The sequence below is a fragment of the Gasterosteus aculeatus genome, chromosome X (assembly GCF_964276395.1).
Source record: "Gasterosteus aculeatus chromosome X, fGasAcu3.hap1.1, whole genome shotgun sequence".
NCBI classification, from domain to species: domain Eukaryota; kingdom Metazoa; phylum Chordata; class Actinopteri; order Perciformes; family Gasterosteidae; genus Gasterosteus; species Gasterosteus aculeatus.
Genome location: NC_135698.1, coordinates 1,992,864 through 2,014,057, shown reverse-complemented (window position 1 = coordinate 2,014,057; position 21,194 = coordinate 1,992,864). Strand labels below are relative to the sequence as shown.

General features: G+C 44.3%; 1 protein-coding gene across 6 annotated transcripts in view; it reads left to right on the top strand.

Moving 5' to 3' along the window:
* Positions 1-8,878: 8,878 nt before the first annotated feature.
* LOC120808956 (protein NDRG4) overlaps positions 8,879-21,194 on the top strand; it is a 32,125-nt gene continuing 19,809 nt past the window's right edge. For 2 of the 6 annotated variants that reach the window (XM_078082243.1, XM_078082242.1), the window contains exon 1: positions 8,879-9,009. The gene's annotated coding sequence lies outside the window, so the exon portion shown is untranslated. The remainder of the gene's footprint in view (positions 9,010-21,194) is intronic. The other 4 variants (XM_078082246.1, XM_078082244.1, XM_078082245.1 and 1 more) reach the window with 4 other exon arrangements.

Here is a 21,194-nt window from a genome sequence, read left to right as displayed (position 1 = left end):
GGGGCAGCAAACTGTTTGGCCGCATTATGGATGTGTTGGCAAGAATCTCCATCAACATCCAAGAGGTTCTGGCAGTGTGTCCCTCTGATTCTGGTCTCCAGCCCAGACTTGCTCCCACGCATTACATTACAGGAGTCCAACATAACATACTGATCATGTTGGCTGTAGTGGATTTAATGTTCGACTGGAGCAACAAGGTTTCATCAACTTTGCCGTTTATTCAGCCATGCCATTTTATTCTGTTGCTTGAATCATATTTCCATGGTATTGGAATCAGTCCAACAGACACATGGAAACTGACCAAAGATTCATGTCAGGATACCAACCTCTATTTCTAACATTGGCAAAAGGTATTTTATGGTCCATGAAAAAGGTCACCAAGGCCTTTTCCAAATATTGAGCAGTCCCCTTTAGGACTTCAATGGAGCAAAGGTGTTCGACTACCACATACTGAGGTAGCATACTAGAATAACACCTTCTTAGTGGAGTTTGATGTGCTCTTATCTAAGTTAATTGAGAATGGTGTTGACCTGAGCTGTCAGACGTCCTCTCTGAGAAGGTGTGCCCCAGGCCCTGGACCATCTTGTACGAGGCGGCAGTCCAGGACAGCTTTATGCCCGTCAAAGCTGGTTTATCCCGAGCCAGTGTCTGGGCAAGCTCAACGATGACAGGAGCTACAGATAGGGGGATGGAATGTTCTGCAATGGTTCCAAGAACCAGTGCCTAAAAAAAAAGTATTTATAGTAGTAGTATATCCAAAACACATGTAAATAATTTAGATATTTATATTTATAAAAACAAACATTCTTTGAGATTCCCTTGTCTGCTTATCTAGGCTTGCTACTTGAATGATCTATGATAACAACTAGCACATACTGGCTAACCAACACTCACTTCTGCATTTGCTTCCTCTAAAGCAGGGGTCTCAAACTCGCGGCCCGCGGGCCAATTGCGGCCCTCGGGACGATATTTTGTGGCCCCATCCTTAATATGAAAGTGTAATGTTAGTGCGGCCCGCAAGTTTTATACTGTAACCCCACTGTCAGCTGCTGTGTGGGACATGTTATGATGTTCTGGTTTCCTACTGTGTGCTTGTCCAGTGAACGTGGCATGCATGTGACTGACATGGGGGGCGGGTCGTGTGTGTCGGCCGAGGTGCAGAGAGCAGGAGGGTGAAATTCAGTTTCCTGCCCTCTTTCGCGCAGGTGATCATGTGACTAACCGTTAGCATCGCTCGTTTAATAAAGTTTTCCTTTACGACTCACACTAACAACACATGAAGCATCTGACGTCACCGACGAGCGTCTCCGTCCATCACTACGCAGCTTCGATTCACGTAACTTCACGTTTGGCTATAAAGGAATTCCACGGTCACATGACCTTAGGTCTCCCCCGCTGAGTTAAAGGAGGACTAGTGTTGTAGTCTCATTCGGACCGATCCCCCAGGGTGGGGTTCAATGACTGCTTTTGAAAGTGAGTGTTAAGTTGTGTTATTGTTGTTGACAAACTGTCTGTCTCTCAGTGTGTCTGTGGATGGAAGTGTTGAGCTCAGCGATGGGACCGGAGCGAGTCTTACCAAACTCTGAGGATGAGCTGGGGGGGAGCGAGCGCCCAGCCGATGGAGCTATGCTGCCTGCGTGGAGTGGGGGGGAGGAGGAGGAGGAGGAGGGGGAGGTGGGGTCCGAGATGGAGCTGGATGGAGAGGAAGAGGAGAACGATGGAGGATATTACTACCAACCCCTGAACCAGGAACCTGAGGGGGAGGAGAGGGCCGTGGGGCAGGAGGACACCCCCCCCCTCAACTGAGCAGCTTCAGCAGAGGATACAGGTGAGTTGTGTTTATACAAGCATTTATTATCATAGTATAACACATCAGTGTTTTAATAAAGCTTCCACTCTTTATTACAGGGGTCTCAAACTCCGGTGTGGCAGACCGCCGCGGGGGGTGGGGTACCGACTTTGGCGTACCCCACCCCCCGTCGACCATGCTGTTCGGACGCTAGTCTGGCCCGCGTTCGGTTGAAGTGGGCTGCATCTGGCCCGCAGCTGATTTGAGTTTGAGACCCCTGCTCTAAAGAGTGGTACTGGCACCTTCACGCGTTCCCTCATCTGCTCAGTGCTGCAGCATTGATGGTCCCTGCTGTGACCGGCCCTGAGTTGTTAATATGCTACGTGTGGTCATAATAGCAACTACCTTTTACAGTGTGCCAAAAGGGCCCGGGAGCCCTTGGTAGAATAATAGATCTCTTTGCAGCAGAGGCTGCATCAGGCATGGCCTGGTTTGTCAATTCTTTTGAAAAACAGAGTGGGAACACATATTCTTCTCCCTTCACATTGCTGTTAGAGTCTATTATAAAACAGTACAGGTATAAACAGGCATTAAAAAACTTGGCTAGCTAAAAGAAAAAACTAACTTGACAAGTTAACCGTGTCAAGTTAGTTTAACAGTACGTTTTACCGCGTCATTATGAAAGGTAATAAAACATAATGACAAAATAAAATAAATATTAATATGCATCTACTGATCTGTGCTTTAAATGTAATTTTTGTATGATTACAATCAAGCATTTTTATAATCAAAATCGCTGAATTGGAGCATGTCCTGTTCAAACAGAGAGGCAACTGGCGAGGTGAGGCAGCGACGAGCTGTTGTTTGTGCCATCCCTCACACACTGGGTCGAGCTCATTGCCTTTTGCTTTCTCATTGTTTGTCATCACTGAAATGTGTAGACACTTTGATTATATATCATTTGTATATTCTATCGTATGTATAGAAGCTATTTAGTCTTGCTGATCCAACATAAAACCACAGTGAAAAAGCACATATGGTTGAATGAGTTTTTATTAAATCTTTTTTTTTAAAGATCAAAAGTGAACCAGCGTCAGAGGATAAAAAAAACATTATGGGAAAACTCCAGTATATCAAATAAAAGGACATAATGGTGCTTTAGCCTCTCTAAATGAGAGGACAAAATTCAACACCCCCTTTCCCGGGGTACCTTCAACTCACAACTCACTTCCCCGGGAACCTTTAAGACAAAAGAATACACAGAATTTATAAGAGGTGTCCAGCACCATGAAAGCAAAAATAGGGAGAAAAAAACAATACATATATATATATAATATTTGTACCGGCAGTAACAACACAAAACCTGGAACGCACACAATATATTTAACTAAATGTATAGCCATGGATAAACTTTAGTTAATGCACAAATAATTGTATTAGACAAAATTACCTTGATCAGGACATCACATTTCCCAATGTTCCCTCTAAGGGATCACAGTTGGTACAGTCCAATTTCCTGTGGGATTCCCATAAAGTTGACTCTCTTTGTCACCCAGCTGGTCCATTCCCGCCCAGGTATTTCCCATTATTTATTTTAGGATTTTTTTTTAATGTGACGCAATTAAACATCACCCGTGCCTGCTTTTTATTGGTTAGCTGATTTAAATTGCAGCTAAAGTGGTTTTCTGGCTACGGTTTCTTTTAAGTTACTGAGCAATAGACACTTATTATTGTAACCAGCAAAAATGGTTTGATGTCATTTGCGAGGCGTCAGTCAGCCAGCTGTCTGACATTGAGGCAGCTACAGACCCGAAGATGACATGAGATGGCCAAACGAAGAAACTTGAAAAAAATATTCATGACAGCTTGCGTTCGCATTACTTGGAGGTCCTCCAATTTGTTTTATTGCTGATATACATGAATCACACAAATGACTTATTTGGGATCAAAAACGGCAAATTTTGCCAAAAGGCGACATGCACTCCGGTGTATTTCCTCCTCAGACTTGACTTGATTTAACATCTTTGCAACAAGGTTAACAGCGCCTTCCAAAAAGATCAGTGGGCTCAGTCTTGAACTTGATCAATACAGCAATGATTCTCATAATCATACAAAAATTATTTGTCACAAAATGATGGATGCATTCACAAAAGAATTAAGCCCCTACATTGAGCCCATTAAGGTAAAAATATGAATTCCAGATGGATTTTTCTGCAGGCAAATCTATTACTGGCCTTTCACTACTTGTTTCTCTGCGTGCTGTGTGGCGTCTCAGCCAAAGATTCAGCCAAAGCAAAAGGGCAGACTGAGGGCAAGCGACCAGCAAGCTGACATACAAGACTAATGCTGCCTCTGGCTTTTGTCTACTTTAAGGGCCTCTGACATTTGGTATTTGTTGCAAAACCATTTGTGTTCATGATAAAATGCTGAGAGGATTCCAAGGCTTGCTCTTTCTATTGCTATACGTGGCCTGTTTGGAAAAATACCCATCCACTTAACATTATTTTGGATGATTACAAAGAAATTGCATCATTTTTGTAATAAATCAAAGAATAAAATGATACTGATCATTGTAGAATTAGTATGCACTATATCAGGGGTGCCCAATAGATTGACGGGTTGATCGCAATCAACCTATTGGGCACCCCTGATAGATGAGAGGCTCGTTGTTTTCTTCATATCGACTTGTTTTACGGCCGCTCTGTTGTTGGTCACCGCTACTACTTACCGTTGTGTCACCAGTCCACGGTTTCTCAAATAAGTCAGATTTTAAAATATTTTGATCTACCTTACTCCAGACATATTTTTCTCCAAAATTAAAACGTATTAATTAAAAACGTATATAAACGTATAAATAAATAATAACTGACAAAAATATGATGAGTCAATACAATGTCCCTTGCATGTCTCCCTGCGACCTCCCGCTGGGCAGCCCCGCCTCCGGAGATTAGATGGAAACCATGAATGTGAATACAGATCGCATCATTATTGGACCAGGCCGACCCTGTTGGCGCGCCAGGTATTTCCCTGGTATTGCATATATCCAGTGGTGTAGTCTATATTTTTGTAGTGAGTGTACTGTAATCTCCCCCTCCCAGCCTCATATTCCCTGTCCCAGAGCGACACCACATACACTAAGCACTGTGACGTTTCCATATACAAACTGTACACCGACAACTGACTTTTCGGTGTTTATTCAAAGCCCTGGAAAAACAAGTCAAACAGATGACAGATTTGGCTTTTTTAGAAATGAAACTGAAACTCAACATGACACACATCACACGAATGAGCCATTTAATTGCCACACTACCCTGCGGAAGATCCCCTTTGGTTATTTGAATGCAGCCTTAAGTCACTACAGAGAGGGGCAGGCGGCCTGGTAGTCTCCAAATATTTCTTTCAATCGTAATTGACGATTCCATTCTATTTTGTTAGTTTATTCACATTTATGTCAGCCAATTCATTGGTGTCCTCCACTGCTGAGATATTATGCAGCGAGTGTTTCTATTCTGAGCAGAATCACCGTGGCACCACAGTATCCAATTCACCCTTCGCTGTCCCGCCCCCTCAAACGCAGACTGGTCAAATATAGCGCAAGGTTGGCCACGCCAATAACCCACTGGCTCTGCTCCATAGAACCACCAGCAATGACTTACATTTTTGATAGTGCTATTTGTTAACTCGGACGCTTGGAAGGAGGTATCCCCCAATTCTGCAATGTGAAGTTGATGCTGGTGTCTTCGAGCGTTCATTCTGACCAGCAGGGAGCGACTCCTCTGGTTCAAAAACAGGTCTGATTGTATGGAAGTCCATGAGAAATGACTCAATTTCTCTCGATGTATTCCCACAGTAAATATGACCGTAACACCCGTCCCATTTAGCTGTATGTTAGCTATATAAGAAAAGCTTCTTTTACTTTACCTCCACATACATAACGTACAACAACAGAGGGCTTCAATTGTCCATTCAGTCAACTCGTCCACCTCCACAGCAACAAACGGGCCGGCAGCTATGTCACTCCCAATGTCAGCGAGGAGCACGTCCGCCAATGAATGGAGTGCGGCCATCAGGTCCAGTGAACATCAAACAGTGCGTCCCTGCCCCGATTGGACTGGCCAGGTGTCCATGCTTGCCTGATGTTTCCAGGTTCTATCTGACCCTGACCACTAATCCAATCATCTGTGCCACAACCGTTAGACAGGGGGATCTTGCCAAAACGAGAAGTAGTCATAATGAAGCGTTCCTGAGAGTTTAGAAGACCTGGAGGATTGGACAGATGGTCAGACAACCTGAGGGTGGAATGCCTTTGGCCACGTTGTCGCCATAGTTGATAATCACTTTGCAAGCTTCAAGTTGATGCTGTGTACTTTCTGCACAGAATGTTTAAGTGTGTGTCAATGTAAAACAGATCAGCCTTAAATCATTCTTTCTGAATCAGATTAAATATTCAATAACATGGCACAGCATGTACTCATCTAATGGTTGAGTCATACATCTATTTGAACCTAATGCCTTTCATTAGATGCAACCACAGAGTGGTTTTTAAATGCCGCTTGATCAAGACATATTGAATAGCAGAGCGTGTTTTGGAAAACTCTCTCGCTGCGGTCGAGTCAGTCAGACTGGTGTGCTTCTGTAAGTAGGTCACGCTGTCCAACGGAAAGAGACACGGACGAGGCAGGGCGGGGGGGGGCTTTGTGAGATGGCTCCATTGAAAATAACAATAAGGTTGTTTTTCTCAATTCCTTGAAGGCCAAAAAGCTCTAGCATGTCAATTTGATCATGAGGTTAAAACGTTTTCAGGATGGTACTCTTCATTCATGTTTTCCTATTTGCATGTGGGCTTTTCCAGGGGCGGGCTGGCCAAAGGGCATACCGGGGAAATCCCTGGTGGGGCGACATAGACATATATATAATATATATAATATATTATAAGGGCATACCGGGGAAATCCCTGGTGGGGCGACATAGACATATATATAATATATTATAAGGGCATACCGGGGAAATCCCTGGTGGGGCGACATAGACATATATATAATATATATATATATATTACAGATATAATATATATATAATATAATATATTATTTTATATATATATATATATATATATTATATATATAATATATATATATTACATATATAATATATTATAAGGGCATACCGGGGAAATCACTGGTGGGGCGACATAGACATATATATAATATATATATATATATATTACAGATATAATATATATATATAATATAATATATTATTTTATATATATATATATATTATATATATAATATATATATATAATATATCAGGAATCAGGAAACATTTATTACCATAATATGCCAAACATACAAGGAATTTGTCTTGGCGGTTGGTGCGCGACAGTAGACAATCTGACAATAGACAAGACAGCAGTGCACAAGTAATAAAATAAAGTAAAATGAAATGCTAATGCAATGGGTTAGTGAATAAGGCTATGGGTTGGTATAAAACAAGGGAATAAAGTTAAAAATTTTAAATATTAAAAAAGTTAAAGAAATTAAGCATAAAGTGCACTAACGAACAAGTGACGAGTGACGACAAAAAAAATAATTATATATATAATATATTATATATATTATATTATATATATATACATATCATAAAATTATAAACAGGCATAAAATACACAAAGTATTATTACTGTAAATAAATAATATAAATAAGTGCTAAAAGGGGGACGGGGTAAAAAGCCATGCAAGGGTCGGGAACAGCGGATTAAGAATAAGTGCTATGAAAGGTGTGAAACAGCCTCATCCCACGTCTAAAAAAAAAAAAAAAACTGCTAGCAAAAGAAACCTCGTCTAAGGGTTAAAGGAAGAAAAGATTAAAAAAAACCAAACAACGACAGACAAACAAGCAACATAAAGAAGACTTTTGTTAAGAAATGAGGGCATTCTTGGACAGGAATTTCAAAAAGAGACAAATTCACACAGGCAGCACAGCTCCGAATGTTTCATAACTTCAAAATGTGTTTTAAGAAACTGCATTCAGTTCATTTATGTGTGTGAACTTACTGTGAAGTCATCAAGAAGTCACCAGCCTTGTTGAAATGTGCTATTGAAATAAAATTGCCTTGGTGACTGCTTCCAGTGGTACATGATGCTAGCCAATCGCCTTCTCTGCTGAGGTCAAGACGCCGTGTATGTTCTTCTATCGCAGCTCGGCCCGCTGGTCTCATCTGACAACACCATCGTCTTCTGATAAATCGCCTTCCCACGCATCTAAACTCTGTTATATTTCCCTAGAAACATTGTGTTCACAAGTCAACCTTGTAAATCGACAGAGAGACAAATCCACAACATCTGTAAAAGATTATTATGATTGAAAAATATATTTCTGAAAAGAAAATACCAAAAGAACAACTTTGTTGAGTTTAGTAAATGACTACACAACGAAAAAAACACACAAAAAGAAAACACTGTGTGTGGGACAGTGTGTTTAGAGACCTACCCTCCACCTGACCTCGATCCTGCGCAGGCTTCCGTGGACCCATCTGATCGGTTTCAAATACGTCAATAAGAGATCTTGGTGGATCTGCATTTATTTTGGCAATTCAGCGCTGCTGAAAAACTCAACCAATCATCTGCGGGTAAAGTGGACCGAGTTGGAAGGAAGATATTCTCTGAGCTTTGTACAGGCCTAGAACACCCCCTCTTATAAACATGCCATATTATATTTAAATGGTCTGAAGTTCTGTTGTGGACTGCTGAGCCGCGTGATCAATGTGCACATCGTGTCCCAGTTGCCTAAACATGGCGTGTGTTTTTGAAGGTAGCTTCAACCAGACAACAAAGTCCGGCCTGGTTTCCCGCGGGTCGTTGGTGTTGGTGTGTGGTAGCTTTTGCCAGCCGCAGTGTCCCAGTACAAATCTCCTTCCACTCGTTCCACCCCGTCTGCACTCCTCGACTTTCCTTTCTTCCTTCCTTCCTCCCTCCCGTTGCCACTCTTTGACTTGGCGCTGCATCATTGGCGAAACCACGTGCTCTCTGTTTATCACCGGCAAGGGGAGGGAGGTAGAGAAGGACAGAGACGCTCTCTCTCTCTCTCTCTCTCACTCTCACTCTCTCTCTCATTTGGTTTAGTGGATCCAACCCTCAGCAGCCCGAAGCACCGTCACACGGACACGGAGCGCCCGAGAAGAGCGAAACCCCAGCGTGAAAAAGGTCTCTCCTCCACAGGTACAGTAAAGCTCGATCTGTCTGCAGCGCGATTTCAGTTTCTGGATGAGAAGGCGTCTGAAACAGGGTTTCCACGTACGTTCAAAGATGAAGGCTGACTCTTTGTGAAGATGACACAAGCGGAATCCCATCTAAGGAACTTGGAGCCAGCTCTAATGTGCCGTAGTGGTTTAGTGTCTGGAGGTGGTGGGTGGTAAAAATGAGGGATGAGAGTTTTGGCACAACGTGTGTGGGACTAAGTATGCCGTTTACGCTGCAGTCTATCAACACGACCTTGCGCACTCCGAGGCACGTATAGAATATATAGTTTGGCTTATAAATGCTGAATCTACAGTTCATTGACTGGAAGTGGTTCAAGTTGAATTTGGTCCAGTTTTGTGCCGGCGGTGTCCCGTATCGGCCTTCATTATTAAAAATAAACTAAAATAACTATTTTAACTAAACGATTTAAAAAATAAGTGCTTATAGGTTTTAAAAAAAATACTATTAATAAACCAAATGCGTCTCCTATCGGCAGAGAGATTAGGTGTTTTGTTGCAACCGCTAGCTCACTTATCTAAATGCAGGACTTTATAGCATTAACACGCCCACAAAGTTTGGCATCTGAATGCAGTTCTGTTTAAATGTGCTTTAGCTACCAACAGCTGTCTGAAGACAGAAATAATTCAACTGCAACAGTTTCCGGATATCGGCGCTGAGCTTTGTGAATCGGACTGCAATGAGACTCATTCGCATAAAAAAGGGGGCCAATTTGAATTGGTGTCGATAGCCCTGAGCAGTAAGAGCGTGCTTCTTTATTTGGCATCATTTGCATCTGGATTTGCCGTCTTCTGGTACAAACAGTGCAGGTTTAAGGTTCCTAAAAGCCTCTGAATCCTTTCTGGCCAGAGGTCTTCAGCGTTTTTCAGACCAAGGTCCCCCAAACTGATGGCGAGATGGATCAGGGACCCCCTATTCCACGGAGTTTGGTCCGCCATCTTTTATTTTTGAACTTACCGCTCTTTAGACGTGAGCATAACGCGATCTGATTGGCTGGTGCCTTTGCTGTCGTATTTGCATGAAAGGAGCTGTGAGTGAACCGGTGCCCAGCGTGAGAGAGCTGCCGTGGGACCGAAAGGCGACGTCTTCTCCATCAACTTATCTGTCCGCTACAATATGTTGGATTCACGTTAACGTGTATTTAAAGACAATAAATACGATTAAATACGAGTCTGAAGGGGCGACCCCCCTGCAGTACCTCCTGCTTTAGGGAATTTGCCCACCTCTTCTGTTTTGACGTTATGAAACCTATTGGCCTTTTTAGCTGAAGACAGCCACCGAAGAGGCGTATTTGGGAGCGGTTCTGCTTCTCCACTTGGGGTCTATAAATAGATTAAAGAAGAGCAATAGGCTGCTACTGTCATGGCTGTTGATTTAGCTCATACATTGGAGGAGGGATGTGGTATATGGTGAATATACCTGGATATGCTGTCACCTCAGACTCGAATGTGTTTGAGTACTACTAGTTGGAACACCTAATGAGGTCTTCTCCAGCCAGGTTAGCTATCGTTGGCATCACTGAATTGAGCAGACAATCAGTACAACTGATAGGAGGTGGAAAGGACTGTATATAAGACTAATTCAATGAGACAACCAAGACAGAAGCGCTAATAGACGTCATTCTAGTTCAGGGTTGGAGGGGTTTGTTTAACTTTCAGGTTAAAGCCGACTTCAAGCGGTACAATTCCAAATTTTCTTTTTGTTAAATAAATGCAGCATATATTATTTTAGTTTAACATGTTTTATTGAACAAAATATTTTTTATGATTAATGTAGTTGCTGATAAATACTTGTGAGATTTTATGTGCATTTTACTTCCTCTGTTTTGAAGCAACTCTTTATGCTCCCTGGAGTCCTCCCCCCCCCCACCACCTAGTTGTATTTTCAATGAAGGCTGGCAGTGAAAGTGGGGCACTGGAAAAAAACAAAGTTGGTATCTGCGTGTTTTGGATGCTGATTTTGTTTCCTCTTCGCTAAATGCTTGTGTTTGATCTCTGCTTTGTTGGGTATCAGGAAACTGGACCATTGCATTATTTATGTGAATTTCAATCTGTGTGGTTGTGCTTCCTTTTGGCCACTATAACAGTAAGTAAACGCAGCTTTTAAGACCTCACACTGGATTTGTTATTGATTTATAAGATCTGGAAACTAGATCACCATCAATCACACACTCCAACCTTCAATTTAATGTCAACTTCACATTTCTCTCCCGGGCACATTCCACAGTATTCTATCCATCTCCTGCCTCCTGCCCAATCATACGTTCTCTGTGCTCTGTATAGTTTACTGCATGGAGTCTCCTCACATAATGCTGTGCATCTCATTCCAGCATTTGCACCAACACCAATACAGTAGACATTGTTTCTTGTATTTTTATACCCACTGCTAGATGGGGCCTGGCTTGTTTTGGAACTTCCCTCCCAAGGCCGGCTGCACGGTTCCACAGAGCCTCCTGCAGACCGTGTACGTAGGCCCCGTTGAACCACTCTACCTACGTATCCGGCCTGTGCGGAGACATCATTGGCATCTTCCGTCCATGCGTTCCATTGTGTCATTCAGTCGGTCCTCTGTTTTACCTGTTCAGACTTCAGATTGAGACCTCATTGTGTAGTTGTTGAACAGACAGACAGGATGGGTAGTCCATCTGTATTCTGGCTAATATTTATTCAGAAATCATTTCTAAATTGTAACATACTGGAACAGATGCTGGGAATCAGTGAGTTGGAAGATACCCTGTGCAGCATTTGGTGCCAACTTATTCCCGCTGACACACTGTAGCTCGGCCTCACTTGGTGGCCTGGATCCTCATGAGGATCCGGCCTTTACAGTGGACCTGGGCCGGGTCTGAACCGAGAGGCCCGTGAAATGCAACGGTCTGGCTTACGGGGCCGATTGAATGGGTCGAATCATTTTGAAAAAATCGTTTTATTTTGTCATATATTCTATAAATAAACGGGTTTTTGTTTCATAAAGGCATCCTCACAATTCCCTGCGTCGTGAGCTTTCTCTCTGCCGCTGCTGTTGCCTGGCAACCTGCTGCGCTCGACAGTAAAAGCCTTAACGTATAAAATGCCGATAGATGTGGTAATCTTCTTATTTCATTTGAATGAAAGATCTGCTTCGCCTCTGATGTATTTCAGGCTCGGAGAAGAACATTTTCCGGTCATTTTAAATTCAATTCAAATGGTCCTGAACTTCTAGCTAAAAGTAATATTGCAATCTTAAGGCAAAGGAAACCAATCAGTGCAGTTAATAAAAGATACATCAGCAAACACATTTATTAACATGTAGGCACAGACTCTTTATTTTGTATCATGCGTACACGAGCCAATTCAACTGTAACCTTAAGATATTACAGAATTTGTCACCACACACATTGTTCTCCTTTCAACTTGATGCTTCGTTCTCCTGGTTCCCTAAAAAAAAAAAGGTATATAGTTCAAAACAAAATCCTCGTTCGCCCACACTGCATGATGGGATATTCTGGGCCTCATAGGGTAGATCAGATGTGTCCTCCAAATCGGTGCCTGGAGCATGACCCTTGTAATACTTAACAATGATATCTCAGAATCAGCTTTGTCAAACCTCCTGAGCTCATTGACTCCCATTCATAAGGAACACAGTTAAAGTAATCGTCGCCACTTCTGTTTGGTGCTGCATCACAATGACAATATCACTGCTACAGCAGCGCTACCAAGTTATAGTATGTCAAATGCTAATGTTACACCATCACATATTATATCCGCTCGCCACAACTAACAACCTGACGCCCCTGTGCGGGATGCAGTTAGGGGTCAAGCCCTGACGCACCGTCAACTTCAAAACACCCGTTGAAGTGAACTGGAGTATCACAGCATGCGCTTTCTGCGGGTCGGCCGTGGCACCGATAACGCTGCGTCTGCAAACGTACGTACGTGAGGGGCTGAGCCAGAAAGCGCATGACTTCAGCACATTCCGAGAGGCCTGTATTACAAGACTTTACTCTATCAAAGTAAAAGTAAAAACAAATACTGTCCACCCACTGAGCCGTGACTTAGACGAGTGTTATTTATTGGATATTTGGATATTTATATACTGCTATTTACACATCAGAACACATTTACAGCTGTTCCCCTTTGTCCTGACAGCAAACTAATTCAGATTAGACCAAGTTGTTCCAGATGAATTACCCTTTTTATCATGGGTACGCCATTTTTGCCGCAGAGGCCCCAAAAACAGCCACAGAATGGGAAAGGTTAAGTCTCGACAAAAAATATGGGACCATTAGTGTTTTCACACTAGAGTATTCATATTTCACCGCCACTTATCATATCTCCAAAGTCCCATACTCGATTTGATCTCCATGACAACAGAGTGAACTGTATTGACTGAATAAGCCAGTAAGAGGACCTTGGTGGGGGGGTTTTGTAAAATGTTTTTTGTTCAAGAATTGGATCAGCACTCTGACATGTGCGTTTGTCAATATTGGCATTATTAACCATTATGAGTTGATATTCACAGAACGTCAAATGCAGAAGTTAAGTCACCTTGCTCACCAGTTAAGCCTTACATAGACATGAGAGCGAGAGGACGCAGTTGTCAGGAATCAGGAAACATTTAATGCCATAATATGTCAGACATACAAAGAATTTGACTTGGCGGTTGTTGCGTAACAGCAGACAGTACGACAATGGACGAGACAGTGAAAGAGGAATAAAATACAATGTAAGGCTATGGGTTAGTTTAAAATAAAGGAATACAAATTAAAGTTAAAAGTACAGACCAGCGAACAGAAAGTGACGAGTGCAGTGAGAAAGAAAGTTACCGGTGGAATGTTGTAGTCAGTCAGTGGGGGACCGGCTCTGTTGATGAGCCCGACTGCCGACGGGAAGAAACTGTTGGTGTGAAACTGTTGGTGTGGCGGGAGGTCTTAGTCCTGATGGACCTCAGCCTCCTGCCAGATGGAAGGGGCACAAACAGTTTATGTCTGGGATGAGAGGGGTCGGCTACCATCTTTTTAGCTCGCTTCAGGGTCCTGGAAGCGAACAAGTCCTGCAGGGACGGCAGATTGCAGCCGATCACCCTCTCTGCAGAGCGGAGGACACGCTGCAGCCTGCCCTTGTCCTTGGCTGTGGCTGCAGCGTACCAGACGGTGATGGAGGAGCAGAGGATGGACTCCATGATGGCCGTGTAGAAGTGGACCATCATCGTCTTTGGCAGGTTGAATTTCTTCAGCTGCCTCAGGAAGAACCACCTCTGCTGAGCCTTCTTGGTGATGGAGCTGATGTTCAGCTCCCACTTGAGGTCCTGGGTGATGATGGAGCCCAGGAAACGGAAGGAGTCCACAATAGAGTCACACAGGGTGATGGGGGAGGGTGGGGCTCTGTTCTTCCTGAAATCCACAACCATCTCCACTGTCTTCAGAGCGTTGAGCTCCAGGTTGTTCTGGCTGCACCACGACACCAGATGGTCAGACTCCCACCTGTAGGCGGACTCGTCCCCACCAGAGATCAGTCCAATGAGGGTGGTGTCATTCGCAAACTTCAGGAGCTTGACGGACTGGTTGTGTATTTACATTTGGCTTCATTTGGTTAAAAAAGATGCTGCACTGATTCAGATCTGTTCTATAATTGATAAAGTACAACACGACCAATAACTATGTTGATCTCAAATGACCTTTTAGATCCAATGTTCAGTTTCCTTTGATCGCCCCCAGCCAACGTGTTTCCAAGGCCGTCCGTTGTCACTGTGCATTGGACCAAACTACTGACACTATCTAGCAGGTTTTAAGTTCTTTAACAATAAAAAGATCAGATTTGGGGATTTCAATTTAAATCGCAACCTCATTGGTTCATCATTGGCACCCTCAGCACTGTTACCAGAATAAATGACGCATCTCAGTACGTCCTTTCGTCACACTTTTGAAATGACAGCCTGTGTGATTTTCTGAGGCACCCTGAAGAGAACTGCATGTTCCACTCATCCCTGCATGGGATGCAATTATGGATCATCAGTGTGTAAGCAGTATACTACCCTAACCCTATTAGTATTGTTGCCGAAAATGAGAGAATTATATAAGTATAGTGTGTTTTCAGTAAATAATATATATGTTCGTTAACATGTCAAAATAGACAAAACTGCACTGATCCATCAAACTAAAAATGATATCTATGCTGTGTTTCTGTTCCACCTCCTCACCTTCCCCAGTGCAATGAATCTGATCTGTGGTTTCCTGGTCCAGTGACCGTGTAGGTGATCAGTGGCACATTAGTGTCTGGACATTCTAATGGTTCTGATTTGTTTGCCGTGTTTGTGAATTAGGCCTCGTTTTAGAAGGAATTCGTTTTTTTGCGGTGAAGTCAAAGACATTTGACTTTCCAAAAAAAGAAAATATTACCGTGGATGTTTTCACAGACTTTCATAACCTCCGACTTCTGGTGCCTCTGCTTAGACTGCAGCCATGCAACTTCACAGGACGTTTCACGTCTTTCACATGTCTATTTTCTGCAGGCCAATGGATATTCCTTGAGATCTATTCCAATATTCCTTCCCCGAGGACCACCACGTCACCACAAATATAATCCAAGACACTCCCTGTTGCTGTGGCGCCCGCTTTCCTCCTCGACATCTGGTTCTCTGCTGGTTCTCTGCTTGCGTCAGGGAGGAACCCGGCAAACGCCCCCTCCCTCACCCCAGCGTACTGCTGGTAGCCGCGCCCTGTCCACCCGGCGGCCCTGCTGGCATCCATCCCACAGAAACACACCCACTAGAATGGACAGTTCTTTCACTAATGCTGATGGGCAACCAGACTGTTAGAGCTAAATAAATATATGTGTATTATGGTGTGTGATCGCTGGTGAATAAGGCTGTAATGTAGTGTTGGGCTGTGGCTAGTGGCCTTAGCATTATGCTGGCCATTAAACACTGTGCTAGTTAGAGGTAGATGTGATATTTTAGCTTGGAGTTCATATTTTCTCAAGTCAAAATTGAACTGGCGTGAAGCTGAAATCAGACTGGATTGAGCCAGTTTACAGCATCGGTGCCGATCCATTCTCTGGTCCGTTTCAGATCATCCCAGCGTGGAGCAACGTGACAATCCAAAGTGAGCTCAGCCATTCCGGATTATGCTGTTGAGAATATTCTTTGCAAACTATTCTCCAACGTGTTGACGGTCTATCTGGCTCATGGGGGGGGCGCCACACTCGGAGCGAGAGATTTAACACCCGCTCAAATAAACGGCGCTCTTTCACAACACGCTAGTTAATACTTTTCTCTGAACGCTCAATCGGGTGAAACCATAACTGCGTAACCAGTTGGTGTGTGAGCGCACCACCGTGTGGCCGGATTCCCCTCGTGCTTTTCCCAATGGATGCTCGTTTTCCATCTGATGGTGACCAACGAAGAGGACGTCCCTTTCGTCTTTTGGAGTACGTCTCCACCAGCCTTTGCAGATCTAGAGATGGAAAACGTTCGTCCGTTCTTTTAGCCTAAAAAGCTGAAGCTCGGTCGCGTTTGGATGGAGATTGAGTCGCGGGCCTTTGGCTCGGCCCTTTTTTAGAACATCAACATGCTTTGACCTGAGCCCTTCCGTCGTGGCTCTGGCTGTATGCTTTAGGCTCGTTGTCCTGCTGGAAGATGAACATCAAGCCGGTCTGATGGGCAGACCAGAGACCTTCTCCCACATTGTTTATTGTGTCTCCCACACATTTTGGATTTCTTTCAACAGCGGCTGAAAAAACCAGCAGCTCCGAATCAGTGATTTCCTGAATGAAATGGTGCGTAGAGCTGAGCTGTTCGCCGCGACGTGGACAATGCAGGTGTGTAAAAAGGCGTCATGAGGGTTATCTGGTTCCATCTGTGTGCACGCCACGCAGACCGACGGGGAGAAGATGGCGATGGGAGGGAGGACGTGTGGGAGTGGGAGTGGGGGGGGGCATGTCAGTCAGGATCAGCGTCTCTGCTCTGCTCCACAGGAGGAAGCTTCACCAGAAATCACATCCGCACGGTTTAATAACGCCGACGGCTGAAAGAAGAAAGGCGGCAGACAGGAGATGGAAAGGCTGCGGCTACGTGGAACGATTCATTTGTTCACCAGCATAATGACTTTTATATGTGCGCAGTGTATTCGGTCATTCGATGATGGACACATCTCTAATATTTAGATGATAGTCTGTTACAGCTGTAACAGGCGATGCAGCACGACGTGGACTTTAGGTAACACGTGATAGAAAACGGACTAAACGTTATTTAGTTTCTCAAAATCCGAAACACCCCCCTCCCCACTATTTATTGAATGTATTTTATATCGTTGTACCTCAACGTGAGGACCTGCTTACCCCAAATGCAGGGTGGATCCTCTTCAATGATTACCTCTAATCTGCTGCTGTTTGAAAAGAACAAAAGAGGATAAATAATAAGCAAGACAATACAAATGGAGTCTCATGAAACTATATGAACTAGAGGGGGTAGGACAGAAAGTGAGATGTAATTAAGCAAGATGTCTGTGCCAATAGAGAAGAAAAGAGGACATTATGTGTAATTTAAACCAGGGGGGGGAGTAGTGGCAGTTCTATGAGTTGATAAAGAAACGATGCTCTGAACTCTGCTGCTTTCTGACAAACGATTGTTGTAAACGTGACGATACGAAACGAACGAAAAGCGAGCGACGACGCACAAGAACGTGTGGTCTTCTCAAGTCTACACGAGTTTCACACGACAGTTGGGGAAATATACACTTTGTGCTGTGAAAAAAAAACCCGCAAGCAGCAGCGAGCGGAAGGTGGGTGAGACTCGGTGAGACTCGGCTGGGTCGTCATGGCGACGCTTTCTGTGCAGAATGAAAGGAATGGAAGAGTGAAGGAAAGAGGGCAGGTTCTCCTCCACGAGCCGCATTGGAAGTGGACTGTTTTCTCCCCAAAGTACAACAAGAAAGACCACTTGTTCTCGCTGGCAGTGCTCCTTTGTGAAATAGAGGACATAGAAAACAGGCCTGTAAATAACTTACTCACCCACCACAGTCGGTTCAGGAATCAGGAAACATTTATTACCAAAATATGTCAAACATACAAGGAATTTGTCTTGGCGGTTAGTGCGCGACAGTAGACCGACAAGACAACAGTGCAGTAATAAAATAAAGTAAAATGAAATGCTAATGCAATGGGTTAGTAGAATAAGGCTATGGGTTAGTGTAAAACAAGGGAATAAAGTAAAAAATGTTAAATATTAAAAAAGTTAAAAAGAAAAATATTAAGCATAAAGTGCACTAACGAACAAGTGACGAGTGACGACAAAGTGAGAAATGACAGTTAAAGTGACGTGTGCAGTGTGAAGGGGAGTGACCGGTGGAGTGTTATAGTCAGTCAGTGGGGGTCCGGCTGTGTTGATGAGCCCGACTGCCGATGGGAAGAAACTGTTCGTGTGGCGGGAGGTCTTAGTCCTGATGGACCTCAGCCTCCTGCCAGATGGAAGGGGCACAAACAGGTTCTGTCGGGGTGAGAGGGGTCGGCCACCATCTTTTTAGCTCGCTTCAGAGACCTGGAAGCGAACAAGTCCTGCAGGGACGGCAGATTGCAGCCGATCACCCTCTCTGCAGAGCGGATGACGCGCTGCAGCCTGCCCTTGTCCTTGGCTGTGGCTGCAGCGTACCAGAAGGTGATAGAGGAGCAGAGGATGGACTCCATGATGGCCGTGTAGAAGTGGACCATCATCATCATCATCGTTGAAGCTCGGCCCGACACGACTCACCGCTCCACTCGCCGTGGAGAAGAAAGTGTTGAACGAACGAATCGTCCCATTGAGCTCGTCCCAGACGAGATACGTGGTGCAGAAGTGGTGCGCGCGTCAGCCGGCTTCTCTCCACCAGCAGCCGTGGCGTCACGAGGCCAAACCCAGCCGGCGTAACGTAACGGTGATTGATTTCACAAGCAGCTGTCTTACATAAGCAGGTCGGGGTGAACAGGGAGGGCAGGAAAAGAGACGGGGGGAGAGCAGGATGGACGGTGGGAGGGTGGGAGGCGGTGAGGAGGATTGCGGGGGGGGACTAGCTGGTGAACATGGTGGAGCATGAAGAGGCCGATATAGTGTAAGGAGATGGTCCAGACCAAAATCCCACTAAAAGCAGGGTGAATATTTAATAAATAGTATTCATTTGTTGAACTTGTTGAAATTTTTTTGACCGCTGTAAATAAGAGATCATCTGTAAAAACACTCAAACATTAATTAACCTTCTGTAACTCCAGTTTCTCGCCTCAGGTCCTTTTCACAAACACATTTAATTAGTGTTCAGCTATAAGAGGACAACGTTGTACGGAAGCGGTCACTCACGGCGGCGTCAGTCGTGCCCAATGGGGTCAGTCGATTTAAAGAAGCGGTTGAGACGTCGGACTCCCAACAATTTGACTTCTCCCACATTCTGGGCCACAAAAGCCTCGTAGTCCTGACTGTAAGTGCACTGTCCACGCACCGGTCTATCACGTAGACGTGCTTCCGTCCTGCCATCTCCGCGTTGAAAGGGCTCAGAGGGCTTTTAGTGATTTTATTTCAGGCGAATCTCAAAATTTGAAGGGTTTTTTTTATATCGATTTATTTCCTCACCGGGTAGCATGTAAACTGATTTTTACTCACAAGATTCCCCCTTTATCCTGACAAAAAGAATATTATACTATACATAAGTCACACACGTAGTTAATGAGGAGTTAGTGGGACGTTTTCAGAGGCAACAAAGTAGCCGCGTGTGCCGAGGACATCAGGACGCGGCAGAAGAAGGTGACATCGTCTCCTTCGGTTCCAACTCTCAGAATATAGTGACAGTTGATGTAATATAGCTGCACTGTATCTGTCAGCATGGCCAAAACGAACGAGCTCCATCTGCCGGATGATCTCGTGGGCAAATAGATACGAGCATGGAACTCAACCAGCATTCAGTGTGAAAGGTCAGCATCATCAACTCCCAAAGACCCCAAATAATAAATAGATGATAATAGATACAGAATTCTGCCACTCGGTGACCTACATAGCAATGTGGACGTCTTTGGAGTCTTTTGTCTTCTGCTGCTGGATCAATGCCGATTTAGAGAATATCCAGCGTGATGGATACAGATGCTTCTTAATGAAAAACGAACAGAAGGTTTGTGAGGAATCAAAGATTTGCAGAGGTTGAATCATCCTTTAGGATGCTTGTTTTTATTTATAACTATTTCCAATCTTTCATGCCTTTTGCACCCGCTCACAGAATGTGGGCGGCGTTTCCTCTGGATTATCTCTGGATGAAGCTGCGTAGGTGGCGCTCTTTTCTTTGGCGCTGACAGCTGGTGTTAATCGCGCACTTTTTCATATCCGGCTTCAGGTTCACGGAGGTCAGTCTGATGAACGTGGGGTTGATTCCCCCCCCCCGACAGTCTGCAGGCTCCACTGCCTGCAGCTACTTCTGTCAGTCCAAAGACGGGATGACATTGTGACGTCGTGTCGATAGAATAAAATACTGTTTGGCATTTCAATGGAAAATAGAGAATAATAAAACCTTGATTGATTGATTTGCAAGCTTTTTGACAGGCAGCTACTGTTGTTTTGTCTGTGTTCTCGTATCCTTGTGGCTCCGGTCCAGCGGCCTCCGGAAGGTCACTCAACCATTTAGTAAACTTCTCTCATTGGGCGGGAGAGCGAGCAGATCATTGTTAGTTTCAGGGATATTTCAGTTCGGTGCTGCAACATCTCTGCAAAGCTGCTGCAGCCAATCCAAGCTTTACCTTCCAGGGGCTAAAACCAGTGAATATACCGCCCGGTATGCTACGAAGAATTCTTGCGCTGGATTTTCTTTTGTAAGCTGCTGGGTGCGTCTTCTCAGTGGCATCTGGGCTCTTGTCTCCTTTGGGGTGTCGGGCAAAAAGACAGATTAGCAACAACAAGGGCAAGTGAGGAAAGAGAGAAAGGCAGGAAGGAGCAAGACAGAGAGGTGTTGGTAAATAGAAGGTGTTGTAAGCTCCGACAGATGTGGGTGAGTTACATCGTCGACTGCATCGGTCTAGTTAACTTCTCGTCGAATCAGAAGAAAGAGTTATTTGGTGTTCACGTGACTCTTAACGGGACTCAATTGGGCTCCGTGTTGGTTGGACGGATGTCATCTTGTACTAATACACTGTGTCACAGTGTATTTTTGTCCTGTGTGTGTG